The sequence below is a fragment of the Equus asinus genome, chromosome 12 (assembly GCF_041296235.1).
Source record: "Equus asinus isolate D_3611 breed Donkey chromosome 12, EquAss-T2T_v2, whole genome shotgun sequence".
Classification (NCBI taxonomy): domain Eukaryota; kingdom Metazoa; phylum Chordata; class Mammalia; order Perissodactyla; family Equidae; genus Equus; species Equus asinus.
Genome location: NC_091801.1, coordinates 45,417,182 through 45,443,992, shown reverse-complemented (window position 1 = coordinate 45,443,992; position 26,811 = coordinate 45,417,182). Strand labels below are relative to the sequence as shown.

At 39.2% G+C, this 26,811-nt stretch overlaps 1 protein-coding gene across 4 annotated transcripts in view; it reads right to left on the bottom strand.

The window, feature by feature from the left end:
* Positions 1-26,468, bottom strand: part of CPQ (carboxypeptidase Q) — a 460,617-nt gene extending 434,149 nt beyond the window's left edge. The window contains exon 1 of one of the 4 annotated variants that reach the window (XM_044743942.2): positions 26,225-26,468. The gene's annotated coding sequence lies outside the window, so the exon portion shown is untranslated. Of the gene's footprint in view, positions 1-25,719; positions 26,084-26,224 lie in introns of those variants that run through there. The other 3 variants (XM_070481372.1, XM_070481375.1, XM_070481373.1) reach the window with 3 other exon arrangements.
* Positions 26,469-26,811: the final 343 nt, after the last annotated feature.

The following is a 26,811-nucleotide window of genomic DNA, read 5'->3' as shown; positions in this document are numbered from 1 at the left end:
TTTTTCTTTTGTTTTGCATAATTCACACGGATTTGACAATACAATGGTTAGTTCTGTAGTGAAGAGTACTATCCTGAGAGAGGATATTCTTCTTGACAAGTTAAGAGCTGAATAGGATTACAAATGCCACTTTACACTGTAGTTCTTACAGTTTACAATGAAACATTAGAAATATTGAAAAAGGAGAGTTATATCCAATCCCTTAGATGTACTTGCACATGCTTTTCATACACACACGCACACACACACACACTCACACTTTAGTCTGTATGTACTCTAAATCTTATGCTTATTATAATTGTATTACTAATAGTTCCAGCCACCATAATGCCAAGTACAACACAGAAATTGAGAATAAATAAATAAAAATTAAGAATAAATATTTGTATCACTGTTGACAAAAAGATTTAAGATTATCAACCACAGGGAAGAAAGCTACACTAAAGTATACTTTTTTTTTAATTACACTTTTTATTTTGAGATAATTGTAGTTCACATGCAGTAATAAGTAAGAATACAGGGAGATCCATGTACCTCTTACCCAGTTTTCCCCAATGTAACATCTTACAAAACTATAGTACAATATCAAAACCAGGATGCTGCCATTGATACAGTTAGGATACAGAACACTTCCCTCATCTTGCCCTTTTACAACTACACTCACTCCTCCTCCCACCCCACCCCCTATCCCTACCATCTGTTCCTTTAAATCCTAGCAACCACTAATATCTTCTCCATTTCTATGATTTGCTATTTAAAGAACATTATATAAACAAAATCATACAGTATATAACCTTAAGATTGGCTTTTTTCTCCAGGTCAGTGCCTGTAGCAATAGTCTGTTCCTTTTTATTGCTGAGTAGTATTCCATTATACAGATATACCACAGTTTGTTTAACCATTCATCCATTGAAGGACATCTGGGTTGTTTCCAGTTTTTGGCTATTGCAAATAAAGCTGCTAGGAACATTAGTGTATAGGCTTTTGTATGAACATAACTCTTCATTTCTCTGGAATAAATGCCATGGAATACAATTGCTGGATTGCATGGTAGTTGCATATTTTGTTTTTTAAGAAATTGCCAAACTCTTCTCCACAGTGGCTGTGACAGTTTACATTCTCACCAACAATGCATGAGAGCTCCAGTTTCTCTGCATCCTTGCCAACAGTTAGTGTTGTCATTATTTTTTATCTTAGCCATTGTGATAGGTGTATAGTGATAACTCGTGGTTTTAATTTGCATTTCCCTAATGAACAATGATGCACATCTTTCCAGGCGCTTATCTGTCATCTATACATCTTATTCAGTAAAATGTCTCATCTTGTCTTTTGTCCAAGTTCTAATTGGATTGTTTGCTTTCTAACTGTTGAGTTTTGACAGTTTACATGTTCTAGATACTAGTACTTTGTCAGATATGTGATTGCAAATATTTTCTCTCAATCTGTATCTTGCCTTTTCAACCTCTTAATGGGGTCTTCCATAGAGCAAAAGTTTTCAAGTCTGATTTAGTCCAAGTTATCACTTTTTCTTTTTAAGGATCGTGTTCTTGGTGTCAAGTCTAAGAACTCTTTGCCTAGCCCTAGATCCTAAATATTTTTCCCTAAAAGTTTTATAGTTTTACATTTTACATTTAAGTCCATGATCCATTATGAGTTAATTTTCACATAAAGTGTGAAACTTAAGTCAAGGGTCGTATTTTGCTGATGGTGTCCAAATGCGCCAGCATCATTTGTTGAAAAGGCTAGCTTTCCTTCCTTGTATTGCTTTAACATCTTTGTGGAAAATCAGTTGAACACATTACATGGATCTATTTCTAAGTTCCCTGTTCTGCTCCATTGATCTGCTCCACCAATACCACACAGTCTTGATTACTGTACCGCTATAGTAAAGCTTGAAATCAAAAGACTGATTCTTCCCACTTTATTCTGATCTCAGGGGAAAAGCATTCAGTTTTTAACCATTAAGTAAAATGTTAGCTGTAAGTTAGCATCTTGTAGATGCTCATTATCAAACTGAGGAAGCTCTCCTATATTCCTATCTTTCTGAGAGTTTTAATCATGAATGGATGTTGAATTTTGTCAAATGTTTGTCCTGCATCAATTGATATAATCATGTGATTTTTCTTCTTTAGTCTGTTAATATGATGGATTACATTGATTGATTTTCAAATATTGAAGCAGCCTTGCATCCCTGGACTAGACCCCTCTTGGTTATGGTATAGAGTTCTTTTTCTACATTGCTGAATTCTATTTGCTAATATTTCATTAAGGGTTTTTGTTTCTATATTCATAGGTTTGCTATGTCTTCTTGGTGGATTAACTCTTTTATTAGTATATAATGTCTCTCTTTCTGTCTCTGGTAATTTTCTTTGCCCTGAAATCTATTTTATCTGATACTAATATAGCCACTCCTGTTTTTATTTGATTAATCTTTGCACGATCTGGTTGATTCTCATTATTTGTGGATTCTATATTTGCTAATTCACCTACCTTCTTGTTTCATCTCTCAAGCTGTAAATAAATGTCCTTTTCACAGTCTATTTAGTGCCACATTTTTCTCATTTTTGTGCTTTTTACTGGTGATTTCGCTGCTTAAAATGCTCTTAAGTATACCGCTGAAGTGCTGTCTAGTGTTCCTAAGTGCAAGAGAGCTGCGATGTGCCTCATGGAGAAAACGTGTGTTAGTTAAGCTTTGATTAGACATGAGTTCCAGTAATGTTGGCAGTGAGTTTAAAGTTTATGAATCAACAACATATACTCAATATGTCTTTAAAGTAAACACACAAAAAACAAAAATACATACTGACAAGTTGATGAAAACATGAACAGAGGCTCACAAGAACCTAACCCTATATTTCCTCTTAGGAGTGGCAGTTCAGTATTTGCTAATTCAGTGTTCATAGTGACTTTACAGAATATAAGTACCAGAAGTAATGAGTATTGACTATGCTTTTCCATCCTTTTATCTTCAACCTGCCTTTATTGTTAGATTTGAAGTAAGTTTCTTCTAGGTAGCATAGAGTTGGGCCATGCTTTTTTATTCACTCTGCCAATCACAAATCTTTAATTGGCGTACTTACACCATTTACATGTAATGTAATTACTTATATGTTAGAGCTTAAACCTGTCATTTTATTTTTTTGTTTTCTATTTTTCCTCTCTGTATTTTTCGTTTCTCTGGAGTTTTTTTCCCCTTGCTTGACTGTGGGTTACTTGAATAATTTTTAGAATTCCATTTTGATTTATCTATAGTGGTATTCAGTATTATCTCTTTGCACAGCATTTTCAGTGTTTGCTGTATTTTTTTTTTGGATTAAAAAATTTTATTTATTTATTTATTTTAATTTTTATTTTTTTCAGATGTACATCATATTTCAAGTTCTGGATACCTTACATCATGTTCACCACCCAAACACTAATTATAGTGCATCCCCTCACATGTGACCCTAATCACCCCTTTTGCCCTCCCCCCTCCCCCCTTCTCCAATGGTAACCACCAGTCCAATCACCAACGCTATGTGGGTTTTTTTTGTCGTTTTTATATTCTACTTATGAGTGAGATCATATGGTATTTGACTTTCTCCTTCTGACTTATTTCTCTCAGCACAATACCGTCAAGGTCCATCCATGTTGTCACAAATGGCTGGATTTCGTCATTTCTTATGGCTGGGTAGTAGTCCATCTTGTATAAATACCACATCTTCTTTACCCATTCGTCCCTTGATGGGCACCTAGGTTGCTTCCAAGTCTTGGCTACTGTGTATAATGCCGCAATGAACATAGGGTACAAGTATCTTTATGCCTTTGTGTTTTCAAGTTCTTTGGATAAATACCCAGCAATGGAATAGCTGGATCATATGGTAGATCTATCCTTAATTTTCTGAGGATACTCCAAACTGCTTTCCATAGTGGCTGCACCAGTTTGCACTGCCACCAGCAGTGAACAAGGGTTCCCTTCTCTCCACACCCTCTCCAACATTTGTTGTTTCCTGTCTTGTTAATTATAGCCATTCTGACCGGAGTGAGGTGATACCTCATTGCAGTTTTCATTTGCATTTCCCTGATAGCTAATGATGTTGAGCATCTTTTCATATGCCTGTTGGCCATCTGTATTTCTTCTTTGGAGAAATCTCTGTTCAGATCTTTTGCCCACTTTCTAATTGTATTGTTGGGTTTTTTGCTGTTGAGCTGTATGAGTTCTTTGTATATTTTGGATATTAACCCCATATCTGATATGTGGTTTGCAAATATCTTCTCCCAATTGTTAGGTTGTCTTTTCGTTTTGTTGATGGTTTCCTTTGCTGTGCAGAAACTTTTTAGTTTGATGTAGTCCCATTTGTTCATTTTTTCTTTTGTTTCCCTTGCCCGGTCAGACATGGGACTTGAAAATATGCTGCTCAGACCAATGTCATAGACTGTACTGCCTATGTTTTGTTCTAGAAGTCTCATGGTTTCGGGTCTTACATTCAAGTCTTTAATCCATTTTGAGTTGATTTTTGTGCATGGTGTAAGGGAATGGTCTACTTTCATTCGTTTGCATGTGGCTGTCCAGTTTTCCCAACACCGTTTATTGAGGAGACTCTCCTTTCTCCATCATATGCTCTTGGCTCCCTTGTCGAATATTAGCTGTCCATAAATGTGTGGGTTTACTTCTGGGCTCTCAATTTTGTTCCATTGATCTGTGTGTCTGTTTTTGTGCCAGTACCATGCTGTTTTGGTTGCTATGGCTTTGTACTATAATTTGAAATCGGGGAGTGTGATACCTCCAGCTTTGTTCTTTTTTCTCTGGAATCCTTTGGCTATTCGGGGTCTTTTGTTGTTCCATATAAATTTTAGGATTCTTTGTTCTATTTCTGTAAAAAATGTTGTTGGAACTTTGATAGGGATTGCGTTGAACTATAGATTGCTTTAGGAAGTATGGACATTTTAACAATGTTAATTCTTCCAATCCAAGTGCACAGAATATCTTTCCATTTCTTTGTGTCGTCTTCGATTTCTTTCAACAATGTCTTATAGTTTTCGGTGTACAGATCTTTCACCTCTTTCGTTAAGTTTATTCCTAGGTATTTTATTCTTTGTGTTGCAATTGTAAATGGGATTGTATTCTTAATTTCTCTTTCTGCTACTTCATTGTTAGTGTATAGAAATGCAACAGATTTTTGTACATTGATTTTGTATCCCGCAACTTGACTGTATTCCTTTATTATTTCTAAAAGTTTTTTAGTGGATTCCTTAGGGTTTTCTAGATATAAAATCATGTCATCTGCAAAGACTGACAGTTTCACTTCTTCTTTTCCAAAGTGGATCCCTTTTATTTCTTTTTCTTGCCTGATTGCTCTCTGGCTAGGACTTCCAATACTATGTTAAATACGAGTGGTGACAGTGGGCATCCTTGTCTGGTTCCTCTTCTTAGGGGGATAGCTTTCAGTTTTTCTCCATTGAGGATGATATTTGCTGTGGGTTTGTCATATATGCCCTTTATTATGTTGAGGTATTTTCCTTCTATACCCAATTTATTTAGAGTTTTTATCATAAATGGATGCTGTATCTTGTCAAATGCTTTCTGTGCATCTATTAAGAAGATCATGTGATTTTTATTCTTCATTTTGTTAATGTGGTGTATCATGTTGATAGATTTGCGGATGTTGAACCATCCCTGCATCCCGAAAATGAAACCCACTTGATCATGATGTATGATCTTTTTAATGTATTGTTGTATTCGGTTTGCTAGTATTTTGTCGAGGATTTTTGCATCGATGTTCATCAGTGATATTGGCCTGTAATTTTCTTTTTTTGTGTTGTCCTTGTCTGGTTTTGGTACCAGGATAACGTTGGCTTCGTAGAAGGAGTTAGGAAGCCTCCCCTCCTCTTCAATTTTTTGGAAGTGTTTGAGAAGGACAGATATTAAGTCTTCTTTGAATATCTGGTAGAATTCACCAGGGAAGCCATCTGGTCCTGGACTTTTATTTTTTGGGAGGTTTTTAATTGCTGTTTCGATCTCCTTACTCGTGATCGGTCTATTCACATTTTCTACATCTTCTTGGTCCAGTTTTGGAAGGTTGTATGTTTCTAAGAATTTATCCATTTCTTCTAGATTATCCAATTTGTTGGCGTATAGCTTTTCATAGTATTCTCTTATCTTTTGTATTTCTGAGGTGTCCGTTGTAATCTCTCCTCTTTTGTTTCTGATTTTATTTATTTGAGCCTTCTCTCTTTTTTTCTTGGTGAGTCTAGCTAAAGGTTTGTCAACTTTGTTTATCTTTTTGAAGAACCAGCTCTTGGTTTCATTAATTTTTTCTATTTTTTTTTTTTAGTCTCTATTTCGTTTATTTCTGCTCTGATTTTTATTATTTCCTTCCTTCTGCTGATTTTGGGCTTTGTTTGTTGTTCTTTTTCCAGTACCTTTAGGTGCACTTTTAGATTGTCTATTTGGTATTTTTCTTCTTTGTTGAGGTAGGCCTGAATTGCTGTAAACTTTCCTCTTAGAACCGCTTTTGCTGTATCCCACAGATTTTGGCATGTCGTGTTTTCATTTTCATTTGTCTCCAGGGATTTTTTTATTTCTTTTTTGATTTCTTCCTTGACCCAATCATTGTTCAGTAGCATTTTGTTCAATCTCCACATTTTTGTGGCTTTTCTGGTTTTCTTTCTGCAGTTGATTTCCAGTTTCATACCTTTGTGGTCAGAAAAGATGCATGGTATTATTTCGATCTTCTTAAATTTATTGAGACTTGTTTTGTAATCAATCCTGGAGAATGTGATCAATCCTGGAGAATGTTCCATGGGCATTTGAAAAGAATGTGTATTCTGTGGTTTTTGGATGGGATGTTCTGTATATATCTACTAAGTCCATCTGGTCTAATGTGTCCTTTAAGGCGAGTGTTTCCTTATTGATCTTCTGTTTGGATGATCTATCCATTGGTGTAAGTGGAGTGTTAAAGTCCCCTACTATTATTGTGTCACTGTCTATTTCTCCTCTTATGTCTGTTAATAACTGCTTTAAATATTTAGGTGCTCCTATGTTGGGTGCGCAGATATTTACAAGTGTTATATTTTCTTGTTGGATTGTTCCCTTTATCATTATGTAGTGCCCGTCTTTGTCCTTATTACAGTTTTTAATTTAAAATCTATTTTGTCTGATATAAGTATTGCTACCCCCGCTTTCTTTTCTTTGCCATTTGCATGGAATATCTTTTTCCATTCTTTCACTTTCAGTTTGTGAGTGTCTGTAGGTCTGAAGTGTGTCTCTTGTATGCAGCATATACATGGATCTTGTTTTTTTATCCAGTTGGCCACCCTAGGGCATTTGATTGGAGCATTTAATCCATTGACATTTAAAGTAGCTATTGATAAATATGTATTTATTGCCATTTTGTCACTTTTTCTTTTTTTTGGGTGTTTTAGTAGTTCTTCTCAGTTCCTTTCTTTTTCTCTTGCTCTCTTCACTTGTGGTTTGATGGCTATCTTTAGTAATATGTTTGATTTCTTTTGTCTTACTTTTTTTCCTGCTTGTTATAGGTTTCTGGTTTGTGGTTACCATGAGGATCCTATTTAATATACTATGCATATAACAGTCTATATTGAGTAGATAGACTCTTTAGCTTGACCTCTTTCTAAAAGCTCTACTTTTTCACTCCCCTCCTCCCACATTATATGTTTTTCACATCATATATAGTCTTTTGTTTAGTGTGTGTGTATCCATTACCCTCTTGTCATTGAAATAGGTAATTTTAGTACATTTGTCTTTTAAACTTCATATTACCTTCACAGGTAGTTGATCTGCTGCCTTTACTATACTTTTACCTTAATACTTTGTAAGTATTATATTACTTATATAACTCAGAGTTTGCAGATGTCATCACTTTATCAGTTTGAGTGAAGTATAGAAAACTTGCTCCTATCACGTTCCTTTATCCTTCCATGTTTATTGTCTAATTTTCCTAAATATTTTCTCTAAGTATATTTAGAATCACACTTAGAGAGTGTTATAATTTTCATCTCAACCATCAAACACAATTAAGAAAACTAAAGAGGAAAAGGAAAGCCAATTGTATTTACCAATGAATTTTCTTACCAATGTATTTCCTTCCAAATGTTCCAAGATTCTTTCTTTTATCATTCTCTTTCTGTTCAAAGAACTTCTTTTAGCCATTCTTTTAGGGCAAGTCTGCTTAACGTTGTTCTATTTTATCTCAGAATGTTTTGATTTCCCCTTTATTCTTGAAGGCTATCTTTGCTGGATATAAGACTCTGAGTCGACAGTTATTTTCTTTCAGCACCTAAAAAATACTGTGCCTTCATCTTCTGGTCTCCATGGTTTCTGATGAGAAAGCCACTCTCATTCTAATTCTTTTCTCCCCATAGGTAAGGTGTCATTTTCCTCTGGCTTCTTTCAAGACTTTTTTCTTTGTCTTTAGTTTTGAGAACCTTAGTTATATGTGTTGGCAGAGATCTCTTTGGGTTTATCCTGTTAAGAGTTTGCTTAACTTCTTGAATCTCTAGGTTGACTTCTCTTATCAGATTTGAGAATTTTCCAGCCATTATTTCTTTGAGGGTTTTTTCAACCCTGATCTCTTTCTCCTCTCCTTCTGAAACGCTGACGACATGAATGTAAGATCTTTTCTTATACTACCACACTTCCTGAGATTCTGTTCTTTTTTTTCCTATTTTTTCTTTTTTGGTCAGATTGGACAATTTTTATTGCTCTATCATCCAGTTCACTGATTCATTCTTCTGTCCTCTCCATTCTGTTATTGAGTCCATTCACTGAGATTGTTATTTTGCTTATAGTACTTTTCAGTTATAAAATTTCCATTGAATTCTTCTTATATCTTCTATTTCTTTGCTGAGACTTTCTACTTCTTTTCTGAGGTTTCCATCTTTTCATTTGTTTCAAGCATGTTTGTAATTGCTTGTTAAAGCATTTTTATCTGGCTGCTTTAAAGTCTTTGTCAGATAATTCTAAAATCTCTGTCATCTTGATGTTAACATCTATTGACTGCCTTCCTTCATTTAGTTAAGATTTCTCCAGTTCTTTTGTTATGACAAGTAATTTTCAATTGAAACACAGACATTATTATATTATGTTATGAGACTCAGGGCCCTATTAAACCTTCTATTTTAGCTGGTTTTCTCTGACACCACTGCAGTAGGAGAAGGGGGCGGAAGCACTGTCTCATCACTGCCAGTAGAGGTAGCAGTCCAGGTTCCCGACTTGGCCCCCACTGACACTCAAGGAGGCATCTCCTTATAATTTCTTAATGAGGGTATGAGTTCCAGATCGCCTACATGGTCTCCACTGACACTGTAGTGTGATTTTCTCATTACTGCTGGCAATGGGGAAAATCCTGACTCTCTACCATATCTCCTCTGATACAGGGAAGGGGAGGGATGCATTATTGCCAATTGGGCTGCAAATCCAAGCTCCCCACATGGTCTCTGCTGACTCCACAGGTGGGGTTGGAGGTGAGGAGGCTCATTAATAGCTGGTAAGTATGAAAGTCCTGGCTCCCAACTCGGTCTTCTCTGACATCACCCTGGCAGGGGTGTTGGGATACCTTGTTACAGTCTTGTGAGGGTATAAGTCTAAGCTACGCACTCAGTCTTTATTGGCATGGGTCACAGTGGGGCCACAGTTCTTTCTGTAATGTTTGACTGGATTAGAGTGGTTACTTTCTAAAAGTTTTCCACCCTGCTAGGCTATTCATTTCCTGGTTCTTTGGTTAGAGAAAGCAGGCTTTTACTGAGGCTTTTTTTGTGTGTGTGCTCACTGGCATTTCCAAGTTACCAGCTTCTTCAGCTCCAAGTCTGAGATATATGAGGCAAAAATAAAACCCAGGGAACTCAGGTTCCAAGGTCTCTAGCCGTTCTGCCTTCTTCTTTTCACCTTTCAGAGTCTTCTTATGTTAGATATATACGTATATACACTATGTATGTATATGGTATATATACTATGTCAAGGGTTTTTAGTTGTACTTAGTGGGATAAATCGGAAAAAGTGCATCTACTCCATCTTCCCAGAAGCAGAAACACTTTGGCATGCTAATTTTAACAACACACTGTATAAAGTACAAAATTTTCACAAAGTAAACAGAAGTGTCAATGCTACCTTCCTACATGCTTCATTTTTTTCCTGAATGTTATCTCCTCTATGAATTCTTTCCTGAACTATGCAAGTCAGAATGAATTACTCCTTTCTTTGTGTGTCCACAGCATATCATTTACTTTTCTCTAATGCCTTGTAATCATCCAATGGTGTTATCATTGGTCACAGAAATAAAGCAAATTGAGGATAAGGACCATGTCAAGTTCATGTTTGGATTCTCAATGTCTCAATGCAGTGTATGAGGGTTCCCTTCTCTCCATATCATCTCCAGTACTTGTTGTTTCCTGTCTTGTCAGTTATACCCATTCTGACCGGAGTGAAGTGACATCTCATTGTAGTTTTGATTTGCATTTCCCTGATAGCTAATGATGTTGAACATTTTTTCATATGCCTGTTGGCCATGCATATATCTCCTTTGGCGAAATCTCTGTTCAGATCTTTTGCCCATTTTTTAATTGGGTTGTTGTTTTTTTTGTTGTTGAGCTCCATATTTTCAAGGACCATGTCTCACCAGGCAAGGGAAACAAAATAAAAATGAACAAATGGGACTATATCTAACTAAAAAGCTCCTGCACAGCAAAGGAAACCACCAACAAAACTCATACACCCCTATGTTCACCGTAGCATTATTCACAATAGCCAAGACTTGGAAGCAACCTAGGTGCCCATCAAGGGATGAATGGATAAAGAAGATGTGGTATATATACATAATGGAATACTACTCAGCCATAAGAAATGATGAAATCCAGCCATTTGTGACAACATGGATGGACCTTGAAGGTATTATGCTAAGTGAAATAAGTCAGAGGGAGAAAGTCAAATACTACATGATCTTACTCATAAGTAGAAGATAAAAACAACAATAAACACACACATAGGAATAGAGATTGGATTGGTGGTCACCATAGGGGAAGGGGGAATAGGGGAGGGCAAAAAGGGTGATTAGGCTCACGTGTGTGGTGATGGACTATAATTAGTTTTTGGTTGGTGAACATGATGTAATCTACACAGAATTCGAAATATATTATGATGTACATCTGAAAGCTATATAATGTTATAATCCAATGTTACTGCAATTAAAAAAAGATTTAGTTGACAGCGAGGAGAGCAAAGAGAAGGGCATTTCAGATTTGGAACAGTATAGAACGATACAAAGAGAGAAACAAACTTGGCCTAAGTGTGGGGACAGAGAGGAATTCATTTAGAAAGAGGAAATAAGGTTGAAAATTAGAGTTTGAAAAAAACTTAGGATTCATACAGCACAGAATGAGAAAGAAATCACCATCATCTGAACTACATTACAGTTTACAAAGATTTTTCAAACATGAGTTTTCTCATTTAAACCACCAAATATCTTTGATGAAACCCAGAGGAGGAACGTGAAGTGACTCAAATCTAGATCTTCACACATTTGCCCTTGTGCTATGTACCTGCCATTTTCTCTCTGTAATATTCAGATAATGGGTTTTTTTAGGAAGAGGGGGGTAATTCTTCCCCACAGAGAAAAATCTGACAATATTAAGAAAGATAGACTAAAAAGAAGAGACTAGAAAGGTGATGAAGATCCTAACTAGAAAGGTAGCAGCAAATATGGGTAAGCAAGGAGTAAATCTAGGAGATATTTCAGAAGAAGATAGATGACTTCATAGAGGGGGAAGGAACAGAGTCAAAGATGAAGGTAAGGTGTCCATTGAAGGCCATGAGGAAAACACTAGTACCTAGTCAAGAGAATCAGAAAACATAAATGAGTTTACTTTTGGACACTCAGTTTCAGAAACTCTATAGGCTTGTAGAATTGCAGGACAAAAGAAAGGCGTCAAGCCATGGAGTAGTGCATGTTGTGCAATGAGGGCTGTTAAAATAAAAAGGCCCAGAGCCACATTTGAACTGCCACCTGGTCAGCTCAACCATGATGGCCACAGGTACCCTGTAATAGACTATGGTAGCTATAGTTTTTGGCTTCCCAGCATAAGTTCCCAATTTCTGCTTTCTTTAAGATCATCCTCCCTGATCCCCACACTCTGGTCTACACCGGGAGTCAATCATAGTACTGTTCCTTACCCCATACTCCACACCCACACTACAGAGACAAGATGACCAAAGCAAGGCCAATCAGAATCTTCCCTGACGTTGATATATGGTGTATTAACTATTTTCTTATTTTCTGTTTTCTTGATGCTCTGGCATGTGGGGCCTCACTGACCAAGAGGAACTGCCCTTCCTAGGGTTCACTAATTCCAAGACTCCCCTATGAACATTCCTTTCACATGCAAACCAACCAATCTAGAGCCCATATCTTCCAACCACGTCTATTATCTAACTCTCACAAGCCAAGCCAATATTCCCTGCCCTAATCAATCCAGGGCCAAGTACCAGACAACTTGGGATAGACCACACACCTCAGAGCCTGCTGAAATTATTCACACCAGTCAACCCTAAACCTGCTTACTTGCCTCACCCATTCCTTCTTGACAAAACCACAATAAAGTCTTTGGCCCACGCTTTCCCCTCACTGTTTCTGCCTCCTAACTGACCCTGGTGCTTCCCATGTAGCCCTGCATGGCATGGCACACTCCTCCTATTTGGAACCATGAGTAACAAACTATCTTTTCAACGGCAATCATTTCCTGATCTGTTGGCCTCACTATACCTGAATAATAATGAAACATATTTTAAAACATATGGATGTTGCAAATAAAAGTTATTTCCATTGGGATTGTTAGGATGCGAATCTGGAGCTTTAGGCACCTATTTTGCCTACTGTATACTGAGAACCAGCCTGCAGAATGAAACCAAGCAGGACAAGCTGAGTCAAGAGATAGAGACAAGACGGATAGAGATGGGCACATATCATATCACTTGAGCCCTGGATCCAGCCATGCCTAAAGCCAACCGTATCTCTGAACTTTCCAGTTATGAAAATTAACAGATTCCTTCTTTTGGTTTAATATCATTTTAGTTGAATTGCTTTCACTTACAACCAAATGTTCTGATTCAATATCTCCAAATTCATCATCTTCCCCAATATCTTCTCTAACTCGAACAGAGATTCCACTTATGAAACCATAATTGTCCCTATCATCCAGGCTCAAAAGTACAAAATCACCTATTCATTCTCCCACATAGTCAATTAGCTACTAAATATCATCATTCTATCCTCCTACATCTCTTCCTTCTGTCCCTAGCAATAAAATTTTTACCACTTTAATTCAGGTCTTCTTTATTTCTCTCACTTAGCAATAGTATCATACATAACTCATCTCAACCATCACCTTCTCTCTGAAACCTTTTCTTATCAGCCCTGGCCAAGTCAATCCCTTCCTTATAAAAGGGAAATCAGAGAGCTCTTGCACTCTCTTTTTCTCCATGTGAGGATACGAGAAGATGGCAGTCTGCAACCCAGAAGAGGGTTCTCATCAGAATCCAACCATGCTGGCACCCTGATCTCAGACTTCTAGCCTTCAGAACTATAAGAAATAAATTTCTGTTCTTCATAAGCCACTCAGGCTATGGCATCTTGTTATAGCAGCCTGAACTGACTAAGCCACTTCCTCACCTCCAATCTGTCTGTGCTTCTATCCTCAACTCACCATTTCAGGTTAATCTTGGCTCAGGACCTTACTTGGTGGTTGATGATATAATATTGCCTTCATTAGTACCCTAGATGCCTTGCTTTTCCTCCTCACCTACTTGCCTATTCCTCAAAACTAATTTTGAATTTTCTCCATGCTTGCATCAGGGTGCATAATACCACCATCAATATTTACATAACCATGCCAAATGTCTCCACTATCAACTAAGGCTCTCAGCTGGGTCTTCTGCATTGCTCGGCAACCCTTATATTTATCTTCAGCTGACTCTATCAAATTCCCCGTAGCAGCTGCTACAAAGTTTTTCCACTCTCCTTAAGCCCCAAATTCCACCCCTATTCCCCTCATGCTCAGTAAAAGTTCCCCTCATCTATACAACTGAGGAGATAATAATATGACCATGAGATGCGTTGGCTTTCACCATCCTCACCTCAAAACTTTTCTATCCTTTATCTATACAGTCCTTCTCAGCTCATGTCTCAGTGAAAGAATTACCCACCCTCCTTTCCAAAGCAAAATTCTCTCTATATATTGTAGCAATTATCTTATTTTTCTCCCTCTCTTCCTGGGCTCCTTCCCCTCACCACACAGAAATGCTTAAATCTCCTCTGTCCAAAAAGTGATTAATATTTCATAATTAGCTAACATTTGGTGAGCATTTACAATGTGGCAAATGCTATTGTAAGCAGTTTACATGATTGTAAGTAGTTTTGATCATTTTATTTAATCCTGATAATAACCTTTGATCTTCTTCATACTATATTCCCTATTTTATGGATTAGGAAACTGGGGCCAGTAGAATTGGGAAATTTGCTCAAGATCACACAGCTTTCTACTTCCTTATACATTTGAACTTTTCCAAAGAATACCTAAATTTCTTTGATTCTTCTCCTTTATTTTCTTCGTGTCTTCCTCTATGTTTCTACATCATGTTGCAAAACCTTCACTGCTATACCAATCACAGGGACTTATAATTGAGCATTTCCATGTCTATCAACAAGGATAGGGACACACAATCACTACATACACATAAACACACAACATCACTATTAACACTCATTCAATATATATTTGTTGAAATGTTAAAACTAATTCAGTCCTTAAGAGAATTATTTTTAAAAAATATGAAAACTGCCCTTTTCTCTTTTTCTCAGTTCTATCACTTTTATAATATCTCAAGCACTAAGAGTTTAAGATGCACAAAAGAAACTAAGGCGCTAAGTAGGTTTCCTTGGTTTGAAAAGGGCTCACAGCATTTACTTTAAGATATTTTTCTTTAGTTACCTAACCTAAGCCCATGGTCTACAGCTTGGCACAGTCTCCACGGCTTTCAAAAAGAATTCTATGTGCACAAGAACAAGATCAGGTCTAGAAAGGAAGAGTATCAGCTGCAACTGCTCCCCCATCAGAAAGGCCAAGCTGACAACAGGTCAGCTGAGGAAATAAACATTTCTTCCATTGACAAGTATTTAATTGGACATTTTGAGAATCTAATGTCATGTATGCAGATGCAAATGTTTGAAGAGTTGTTTACAGTGCAGTTTGTGCCAGACAGCCTCCAATGCCAAGCCAGCACACAGCCTCCCATTATTCTGCTGGGCTCAGCTTCTAAAGATGTTTCAGGGCTTTCTGAACCTTGTAAATTTCCACATCCAAAAGCTCATCTGTGTTTTCAAAGCAGAATCCTTCTTCCCTTGTGAGTAGACATCAGTCCTTCCCCTGCCAATCTCTGTGACTGCCTGCCCTGGTTCAGAAAAGGCTTTGGCGAAATGATTTTAGAAGTGATTACTCCATTTCTAGAAAGTATAGGGTTGAAGTTTTAGTAGTTTTTGGAAAACTAACAAAAAGGAAATGCCAGACTCTAGATCCCTGCCCAGAAACTCGGTCTTAGCTGATGTAATCATTTCAAGAATTGTCTCTGTTATTCATTGACCCAAGAAAACACAGCTTATTAGCTCAGCTAATAGACAAGTCCACCTTACCATGCCAGCTATAAGGAAGCAGTTCTTGACTAGGAGGATATACTACAAGTGGACACTGGGGAATCCATTCATCTTTAAGAATTGAACCATCCATACTCTGCCTTGAAAAATGCAATGCAAAAAAAGATGCCATTATCACAAATTGTTATGATGTCTTCACTGTATCCTCTTTCTATTATCAAATACCTTATTCAAGAGAAATTTGTAAAAGTTTAAAGTCCTAAACCAGAAATACACATTAAGAACATTGTTCATGTATCATGATAAAGATATTTTATTCAAAAATAAAAGTTCTGGGGCCAGCCCCATGGCCAAGTGGTTAAGTTTGCATGTTCCACTTCGGCAGCCCTGGGTTTCACTGGTTCAGATCCTGGGTGCGGACATGGCACCACTCATCAGGCCATGCTGAGATGGCGTCCCACATGCTACAACTAGAAGGACCCACAACTAAGATGTGCAACTACATACTGAGGGAACTTGGGGAGAAAAATCAGAAAAGAAAAAAATAAAAGAATAAAAGTTCTGCCACTCGTTTTAAGCTTTTTTTTAGTCTAATGGTCTCTACTGTGTAAAAAGTCATTAGAAAATTATCAGCATTTATTAATGAGTTCATTATTCATACTGAAAACATTGATTGATTACCTAGTATGCTCAGAGCAATAGCAACTGTTTCAGATATACAGAAATAAAGAATATGTCATCTTTGGTCTCAGGAAGCTAGTGAAAGAGGAAGGCAAATGCTTATCATACAAAACAAAAGGAAATAAATACTCAAGGGCTTATAATAAAGTAATAATAAAGGTTGTAGGATTACCGCAAGAGAGAACAAGGAAGAAACAATAGAGAAAATGTTATTCTAGCTCAGCTGGGCAGGATAGATGAATTTTCATAGTCATAGAGTGGAAAGGGTATATCCAATAAAAGAACAACCATGAGCAAAGACATAAACATTTATAATATGTTCCCCGGAAATGGTAACAAGCCTAGGAAGCCAGGGTATTATAAAGCTCTAGGGAGAAATTTAAACACACACACATGCATGCAACAAATATACTCCCAGTCCCATTTCAGACTTACTGACCCAGAACATACAACACTGGGTAGGACCCAGGAATCAGCATTTTCAAAATCTTCCCGGGTCATGATGTGATCTGATACACATATACAGACCGCATGGAGGGACGGAATAGGTGCCGTGGGCTGAAGTGCACCCTCCTCAGATGCATATGTTGAAGCCTGACCCCTAGCACCTCAGAATGTGACTATATTTGGAGACGGGACCTTTAAAGAGGTGATTCAGTTAAAACCAGGGCATGAGGGTGGGCCCTAATACAATCTTACTGGTGTCCTTCTAAGAAGAAGAAATTCGGACACACAGAGACACAAGGGGTGCACATGAAAAGAAAAAAGACTATGATGAAACAGTGAGAAGACAGCCATCTGCTAGCCAAGGAGAAGAGCCTCGGAAGAAACCAAATCTGCTGATACCTTGATCTTGGACTTCCACCCTCCAGAACTGTCAGAAAATAAAGTTCTGCTGTTTAAGCCACCTGGTATATGGGATTTTGTTATGGCAGCCCTAGGAAACTAACACAGTAAGTGAATGCACCAGGAATGCACCTAGACATATATTTTAATACGAGATCTTTAAGAACCTTAAATGGTATATTAGGAGTTTAGACTCTATTCTTCAGACAATTTCTCAAAACGTAAGTTTTTTAGAAGGGAATACGATTCAGCCTATGATCCAATTCTTGAGACAGTGTGGAGGATGAAGTGGTTTAAAAGATTCTGCCTGGCCAAGGGAAGAGACAATAATGGGGATGATCAGGGCAATGATAGAAAGGATGTGGTACGGCAGGGACAGAAAAATTCAGGAGCTATCATAGCTAGAAACAACAGGATTTGGGGACTTAGTAATTTTGGAGGATAAGGAAAAAGGCAGAGTTAAGGATAACTTCTCAGAGTTTGAGCCTGATTTGTACCCTATATTTCAGACACATCACATTACCTACTATCCCACAGATTAAGATGCCATTAACCAAAATAGAAAACATAGGAAGAGCATGTTTGAGAATGAAATTGATGAGTTGAAAACCAGAAAATAGAAATCAGACAGAAGTCAAGTATAGAGATGAAGATCTCTTGAGTATAGAGGAGCTCCTTAAAGCCACAGGTAATGACAGCACTGCCCTCACTTCCCATTTCAGCTCCAACATCTAAGTGCTCAGAAGTCATCACTTCTGTCCTTACAACAACAAGTAAAATTGAACAAACTGAAAAGCAACAACTTTCCTTGGACCCAGCAGAGAACTGAGGGTGCAGAGCAAACTGCCACCCTAAAATCTGGAGAGGCAAGAAAATCCAGAGTCACAGCTCAGATCTGCTTACTCGGAGCAGAAAGTGCTGGAGCCATAAACTGGTAGGAATATATAATTGGTAATTTTGACAAATTGCTGGAGACTGAGTATGTCCTACCATGAGAGTGAGAAACCCCTAGGGCCACAGTCTTGGGGGGAGGGGACTTTCCAACAATTTTGTGTAATCACAAGATAACTATAACAAAGAGGCAAAGACAAGAGGGAAACTAAAGTACCAATGAATAATAATAATAATAATAGTGGTTAATATTGCCTGAGCACTTACCATGCGGCAGGCCTGTCCTAAATGTTTACATTTCTTAACTCTACAACAAATCTATAGGACAATACATTAGTTTTCTATCACTACTACAACAAATTACCACAAACTGGGTGGCTTAGATAAAATGAAGTTATTATACAGTCCTGTAGGTCAGAAGTCCAGTACTGAACTCACCAGGTAAAATCAGTATCGGCAGGGCTGCATTCCTTTCTGGAGGCTTTAGGGGAGGATCTTTGCCTTCTCCAGCTTCTAGTAGCCAACCACATTCTTGTCTCATGCCCTCTTTTCTCCATCTTCAAAGCTGGCAATATTGCATCTCTCTGGCCATCCTTTAATAGTCACGTCTCCCTAACTCTCTGACTCCTCTTCTGTCTCCCTCTTCCACTGTTAATTGGGCCTACCCAGATATTCCAAGATAATCTCCCTACTTGAAGGTCAGAAAATTAGCAATCTTAATTTCATCTGCAACCTTAAATCTCCTTTGCCATGTAACCTAACATATTTATAGGTTCTAAGGATTAGGACATGGACATCTTCAGGGGAGGACATTATTCTGCCTACCACAAGCAGTTATAATTATTATCCCCACTTTACAGATGAATAAACTGAGGCATAGAGAGAATATGTAATTTGCCCATCGTCACACAGGGGTTGGTGGCAGAACTGAGATTTGAACCCAGGAAACTGGCTTCAAAGCCCATATTCTTAACCATCTACAAAGCCCATATTCTTAACCAACTACAGAGAACATAGCGTGCTGGTGAGTGATTAGTTTATGTGGTAAACCTTGAAATTTGAACTGAGTAGGTAGCAAAATGGAGGCAGAATCGTGCTGACTTCCATGATTTGCCCTCTGCTTCTCCCCACAAAATGGGGTTTGTGATCCTCCATTCGTTCTCTAGTCTGCCTATGACCCCAGATTTTCTGTAAGCTTTAGCTCAGAAAAGCTAATGAAAAGAAAAACCCTGTAAAAGAACAACCAGGGGGCCGGCCCAGTGGCACAGCAGTTAGGTGCGCACGTTCTGCTTCGGCGGCCTGGGGTTCACCAGCTCGGATCCCGGGGGCAGACATGGCACTGCTTATCAAGCCATGCTGTGGTAGACGTCCCACATATAAAGTAGAGGAAGATGGGCACGGACGTCAGCTCAGGGCCAGTCTTCCTCAGCAAAAAAAGAGGAGGATTGGCAGCAGTTAGCTCAGGGCTAATCTTCCTCAAAACACAAAAAAAGAACAGCCAGGTGTTTCAGACAGTAAATTTTGCAATACAATACACATGGCATTAATGATTTGGAACACTTAATCAAATGTAACAAATGCATCTTCAGATTAGTCATGGATAACATAGATCCAACGTATTTTGATAATGGTAAAAGAATCTCAAAATGATGGTCTGGGCACCAAAAGGACATACATACATGAAGGTGAAAGATGAATTATATGAGCGGCTTGAGAACATCATGAAAAAGAGGATGTTTTCTTTTTATTATTTCAACCTATTACAAAGGTAATTGAAAACATGGGCTAAACCAGAGGACTAAGGCACGAGGCCGGCAGGACTCTGGAACTCACTGAAGTCTTCATTTACTTTTACAATCTTTCATAAGTGTTCCAAAGAAATGAATATTCTGCAAATAGGTTATACATACATACATATATACATCACACACATATATATTCATATATAATGTAAATAATTATATTATTTTATTAATATTAAATATACCATATTATTGAAACTTTCTATATCCCTTCTCACCCTGACGAATTGTATTTTTCAACCTCATTAGTTATATTATTCAAATCCTACCATTCATCTTTTGTATATGACTATCTGGCTTTTGTCTAACTGATTTGTGATGTAAACAACAGATCTTAAGGTCTCTTACAATTTGTTTTGGTCATTTTCTCACACTTCTAACCATTTCCTTTATATATTTTGAGGTTAATATTTTTAATTGCTTGGTCCATAAAACGTCACAACTATTCTGTCTTCCTTCTAGATTTTATCTTTTATCAACACAAAATAACTCTAGCCCCAGTATAATGCTCTTTGCTTTGAATTACACTTGGTTTCACCTTAGTGATGATATGGAACTCAAGGTCCATAAGAGTTTCTGGTTTCCCTACTCTGGCCCACTATGTTGGTGGAGTTACATTCATAACTATCTTTTGTGGGTCCTACCATGAGGCTGGGGGCAGTGCCAGTGCTGGGCTTGTCTCTCCATTTCCCAGATGAGCTTCACCCCACCCAATGTCCTACCTGTAGGTGCTTTGTAAGCAGTAAAGGTAGCTACATGGATTTAACTGCAAATGATTATGTTCAATAGGTTTTAAATGGTCTCTAATGATTAGGGGATCCAGCTCCAGATCCCCATCTTCATGTTTAATACTCAAGTTAGAAAAATCTTCACATATAAATAATATAATCATTGTAGATGTAGCTTACTACAAACCCCATATTTGAAAGTCTAGATTTATCCACATATTAAGGAGTGATTAATTGGTCACTTTATCAAGAGGTTATATGCATCATAGGAGATTTAATTGCAAGATTGTTTTATGTTGTAGACTCTCCTATTGCATCGAAAGTGGTGTTTGATTTCCACAGATACTCTATACAATTGTATATAATATAGATTTATATTAATGATTTTATTAATGATTTATATTAATGATATTTATTATAGATTTATATTAAATTAATATAATTAATTTATATTAATGTAAATTTATATACAATCTATACTCTAAACTAATTGTTCACTTTATCAAGAGGTTATATGCATCATAGGAGATTTAATTGCAAGATTGTTTTATGTTGTAGACTCTCCTATTGCATCGAAAGTGGTGTTTGATTTCCACAGATACTCTATACAACCCTTCCTGACCATCATGACCATATTGCATGCAGCAGAGGTGGTGCTAAGGATCCTTTCCATCACTGCCTCTGCCTCCAAAGATCTTGGCTTTGTTGGCCTTCAAATATCATCTGCATTACTTTTACCTTTCCATGATATGACATGGTAGGGGGTGGAAGGGATACAATGTAAAAGACCAGGGTTCCAGGCAAAGCAAGGCTCTGATACAATGCACAGAGCAGTGGACTGAAAGTCAGAAAGCTTGGAGTTCTTGCCAGCCATGGGATCTGAGGCAAACTCAGCCTCCTTAACACACAGATTTTTAGTTTATACAAGAAAGATAATAGTGCCTGGCTGCACCTACTTCTGAGAGTTCATGTACCAATCAAATGTAAAAATTATTTTTAAATATAAGGTGTTATACTAATATATTCTTTTTTTCCAAGCTAGTCTAACGCCACAACACTAAGAAAACACTGCATCAATCTTTTTCTTTGTTAGCAACTATTTGTCATAGAATTCACTAAATGTTCTGAAAATTTCTCCTAATCATTATCCTTTTCATTTTATCTTACTCCACCTCTGTTATTCCTCCCTTACTTCAAAGTCTCCCAACACTTTCTCTGCAAAACGAGATCAAATCCTCTGCCCGGCACTTCTGACAATCTCCTATTTGTCTCTTCTGGACAAGTTGAATTAGATGAGAAATCAAAGGTGATAGTCTTACTTTTAAAGAAGTACAGTTATTTGGAAGAGCCAGCTCAAATTTCTTCTCTGTATTCCGAATCTGCCTATATTTGTATCTTTAGCAATCAGTCTTCTCTGCTACACTTCTGCCATTTGTTTATCTTTGTTCCTTTGAACCACTCCTGTCTGTGTTGCTCTATTTTGCTTTCTCTTTGTGGCTAACAATAACCCCTCATTGTTTGAGACTCCAACGTTTTCTCCATCACTTGAACTCACATAGGAAATGGAGTTCTAAGAAACTCACCTGAAATATGATGCAATGGTCATTAGTCAAGTCTAATGTGGTTTTTTTTCCTTCCTTTTAAGTGATTTATTGAATGATTTGTCTTTTTAGAATGAGGACTTGTAACATTTGGCAGTTCTCCTCTGTGTGATGTCACAGTATAGCTACAGCCAAGGCTGTATCCTGGGGTCTCACCTGGATGCTCCACAGTTATCTCTACTCACTGCCTTTCTCCCAAAACCTGTTTCTCATATTTATTATCCTTGCTAGCGGCATCTCTATTCATTCAGTCAAGAAATTCCAAAACCTCAGAGTTATTTTCAACCTTATTTCCCATATCCAGCTACTCATTAAATCCTGCCCTCTATCTCTCAAATCTATGTTAGTTTAGACCCTTATCCTATTTCATTTGGACTATAGCAACAGCGTCCTCACTTTCTTCTGGCCTCCTGGCTTTTTCCTCTCCAGTTCCTCCAAAATATTATTGCCAAAGCTATTGTCTGAAGAAAACTCCATCATAGCCTTCCTCTGCTTAAAAATTCAGCTTAATAAAACTCTAAAAGAGATTATCTAGGCTGTGTAAAAGTCTAAATAACATGGCATTCAAGGACCTTCTCTCTCTGGTCCCAACCTCACAAGACCTCTCTACTACAGCCACACTGAACCCATCTCTCCCAGGGAGGGCCATGCTCAGACTCGCCTCCTTTTCTCTGCCCAGGTAGTTCTCTCTGCTCAGAATGCTCTTCTCCCTCCTCTTGGCCTTTATTTAGGCTTCAAAATCCAGTTCAAAATTCACCTGCTCTGTGAAGTCTTCCTAAGCTCTAACCTCCAAGCTCTTCCTCACTTTCCCAGGTGAATGAGGGGCCACTACTTCCACATCACCCTGCGGGGCAATTATTTGTGGATGAGTCACTTTCCTACTTAAACTCAGGATCTTATTCATCTTTATCTGGAACATAGTATGTACTCAATAAATGGTTACTGAAATTAGTACATGCTGAATAAAATAATAACTAAAGAAAAATTCCAGAGACCTAGAAGCACACTACCAGTCCTCCTTCTTTGCTGCATTAAACAAACAGGGCACAGGAATAAAGAGAAAGAACTAATAATCTGACTGTAGCAAACACAGGAATGGGTTGTTTGTTTTTAAAAGCTAAGTGGTTTAGGGAGGGTAGGGGGAGACTAAAGTACATTTTAAAGCTCTAGCTCCAGGGCAAGTAATAAAAATTGTTGCTTTAATGTTTTTTTCATAACATTGTGAGCAATGGGAAGATCTATTCTATCATACCAGCCTTCAGGGCAGAAAGTTTCAGCCTCCTGAGCTAAATCAAACTGGCATCAGCTCTCAGTTTTTCAGGGTTGCAATTGGTCTCAGCCTTCCATAAGGCTGAATTTAACTGACAAGATAAAAAATAATTTCCCACGTATTTTATGGGCCTCTCTTCCTCTTTTGCTCTCGTCAATTAATTATAAGAGTCCTGGAAACTCATCTTGCATTCTTGTTCCTGGATTACAGGGATGTAGGTACTGTACTTTTTCTGAATTAGGAATTGTTGTTCTTACAAAGGAAGCTGAGAAGCAGAGCCTTACTAAGGAGACAAAGCTAGCCCAAGAAACAACATAGCTTGGTACTCTTAGTTCAAAGCCCTTAAGTGCCACTCACTGATGACAGCTCTTGATGTCACCCATTTGATACTCCCTAAATTAAGCCTGAATGCATTTAAAATTAGGATGCATGTGCATCTAGGTCAAAGCATCAGAGTCTACCAGAGTCTCTGCAGTTCAGTCTTAAATCATTCAACCCCTGGGCTCCCATCCTAAACTCACTTACCCAGCACGCCCCAGAGTTTATACATATCCTGGAAAACACACAGAGACCTCATTCTCCAACATCACACACACTTACCTAGCAGGGACTGTCTGTTTCTGGGAGAAATCCTGCCTCCATCTGCCTGTGTTCTGAACACCTGACTTTCCCATTTTCCAAGCACTGTTCCTATTTAGGAAGGCTGAATAGGGATTACAATAGCACCCAGCTCTTAGGTTTACAGTAAAGATTAAGTGGGGCAATCCAAGTAAAAAGATTAAATGTAACAGTGCTTGGTACACTGTCAGTGCTCCATAAATATCAGCACTGTTACATCCCATACCTGAACGACACATGACCCTGTAACTGGCTCTTTGGGAAAAGAGTCAGAGAAAGTTGGTCTTTCACCAAGCACCACGTTTGGCTCCACTCCTCCCCATAGTCTTGAAATAACTGAGTAGGTAACATTAATTTTATTTTACTTAACACATTTGGGACTCTGTGTTTGTTAAATGTAGCATGCAAAAAATAGTTTAATATCTATGTAAAATGACTTTTTAAGTGCCTTTAAAAAAATCTCTAAGGTAATTCCAGCTCCAAAATGTTGTGATCTATGATAATTAATCTCAAATGCAGGAAAATTAATAGTGATACAATTCTCCAGCTATACTGGAAATATATGGCATTGTCAGGCTGAGTTGCATTGGAAACAAGTTAGACCCAGAACCAGGAGTTTGCAGTAATGCAGAAAAAAACTCCCCCTCCTACCGGCCCAGAGTCTATTGTTCTCATCTTGAGTTCCCAGGTCCTTTTGTAGCAGATGTGAAGAGCAAAAAGAATAAGCTGTAATTTGCAGAGAAGAAAATAGGGCCAGATTCTATAGAATCCCAAGCAGAGCGGCTGAAGTGAGCAGAACTCCAGGAAACCATCTGCAATTTCACCTTCTACTCCTGATAAAAAAGAATCCTAGAAGCCTAACTCAGGAAGGAGCCCCACCTAACCTCCCCCATCTTGGAGATTAAGAAACCCAGACCTAAAGAGATCAAGTGTCAAGTCCAAAGTCATCCAGCTGTTCTGAAACCTGGGCCTGGAAAACTAGAACTGATGCAGTGACCAATCGTATTACTGCAATCTCAACCTATGTAACTTCCAGAGTGTCCCCACACAGTGAATGTCTCTTTCCCTCTCTGGACTATAGTCAGCCTTCTTCCATCACCCACAAACCAGCCAGCACCTGCCTCAGGAAAACAAACAAGATTCTTCACAATCCTGAATTCAAGACAAATGTCTAGTCTTACCAAGTTACTAAAAGCAGAGGCATGTGGTTCTACCTTTACATTCATCTTTATCTTTCAGGAATACATTACATAATATTATGGTGACATTACTTCTCCAAAAGTCCAAAACAAAAAACAAGCAAGAAAAAGCCTAGGAATATTTTGTTTTAAGCAACACATATACGAAAATCTACCTAAAATGGAAATACGAGGGGGTGCTTCTGGTGATTATTTTCTTTAAAAACAGAAATAAAACTCCTTTTAAGTAGCCACAATCAGAATGACTCCATTTACACGACTGCGACATTTAGACAGCTTTTTGGAAAACTATCGCAAGATAAGAGTTGTAAGCCTGCGTCTCCGCTGCCTCCACTGCGTATGTATTCATATGCATTCACGTATTCCTTCCTTCAGCACCACTTCCTATGTACTCATTCACTCATTCGGTTCTACTTCGTAGGTACTCGCTCATTCAGTTACTTACTGAGTACTTCTGAGTACCTGACAAGTCACACGGGGTCTCTGCCCTCATGGAACTTAGAGTCTGAGCCGAGCCGAGCCGCGCACACCAAAAGTGAAAGCACAAGATAAAAAGCGAAAAGAACCTCCAAGGAGCCCGGATAAAGCACCCTGGAGGCTCTGGGGAACTAGGAATTGGGTCCAGGTCGGGGGTGAGGGCAGCTCCTCGGCGGCTTGGAGCGGGGCCTCGGGAAGGAAAGATCGCGGCCCCGCCCGCGGCCACGCCGCAGCAGCCTCCTCCAGCCCGACGCCCAGGCTCGGCGTCCCCGTTTCTGCGCTCGGTGCCGCCCTTGCCACGGAAGCCGCAGGCGCCGCCCGTCTCGCGGTGGCCTCCCAGCCCCGTCCGCCGTCGCTCCCACGAATGAGCGACTCAGGAAGTCCCTCCCCGGCCTCAGCCCGCCCGGCCGCCCGGAGAGCCCGGGCCTGGGCCCAACCGCCCGCGGGCACGGCGGGGCCGGCGGCGAACGCACCTGCTCTGGCCGCTCGGGCGGCGGCGGTGACGCGGCGGTGCGCAGGGCCAGGCTCGCGGCCCAGCCTTCGAGCGGTGGCGGCCAACCCCCAGCGCGGCCGGGCCCCTTCGCGCCGCCTGGTGCCCGCGGCCCTGCCCTCTGCGCCGCGGGCGGAAAGGCGGGGCGCAGGGCCCGGGGTGCGGGGCGCTGGGCGGGAAGGCTGAGCGGCGCGGGGGGCCGGCGCCGCCTCCGGACGGCCCGGCGGCTCCTGAGCCTGCGGGTTCTGGCTCGCGTTAGAAGTCTGAGGGGCACACCCGGGGGCCCTGGCCCGCGGCCCTGCTTCTTTCCACGGGCCGCCGGGCTGGCCTGGGCTCTGGGCCGCACTGCGTTTGAGAAGCTGTCGCCTGAGATGGGGCGAAGGCCTTGGCAGCGGGGTCGTGTGCTTGAATGAGTGGCTGTGAGGTAGGGAAGGAAGGGGCTCTGCTTCTAAAAGGAAGCCGGGAAAGGTTCTGGGCTGTCTCTGAGCCCGGCCGAGGCTTTGGAAACTCGCGCTTCGTGAGCTCACAGGCAGCCCGCGAGTCAGCGCTCCTTACGCCGTTGTTTCCCAT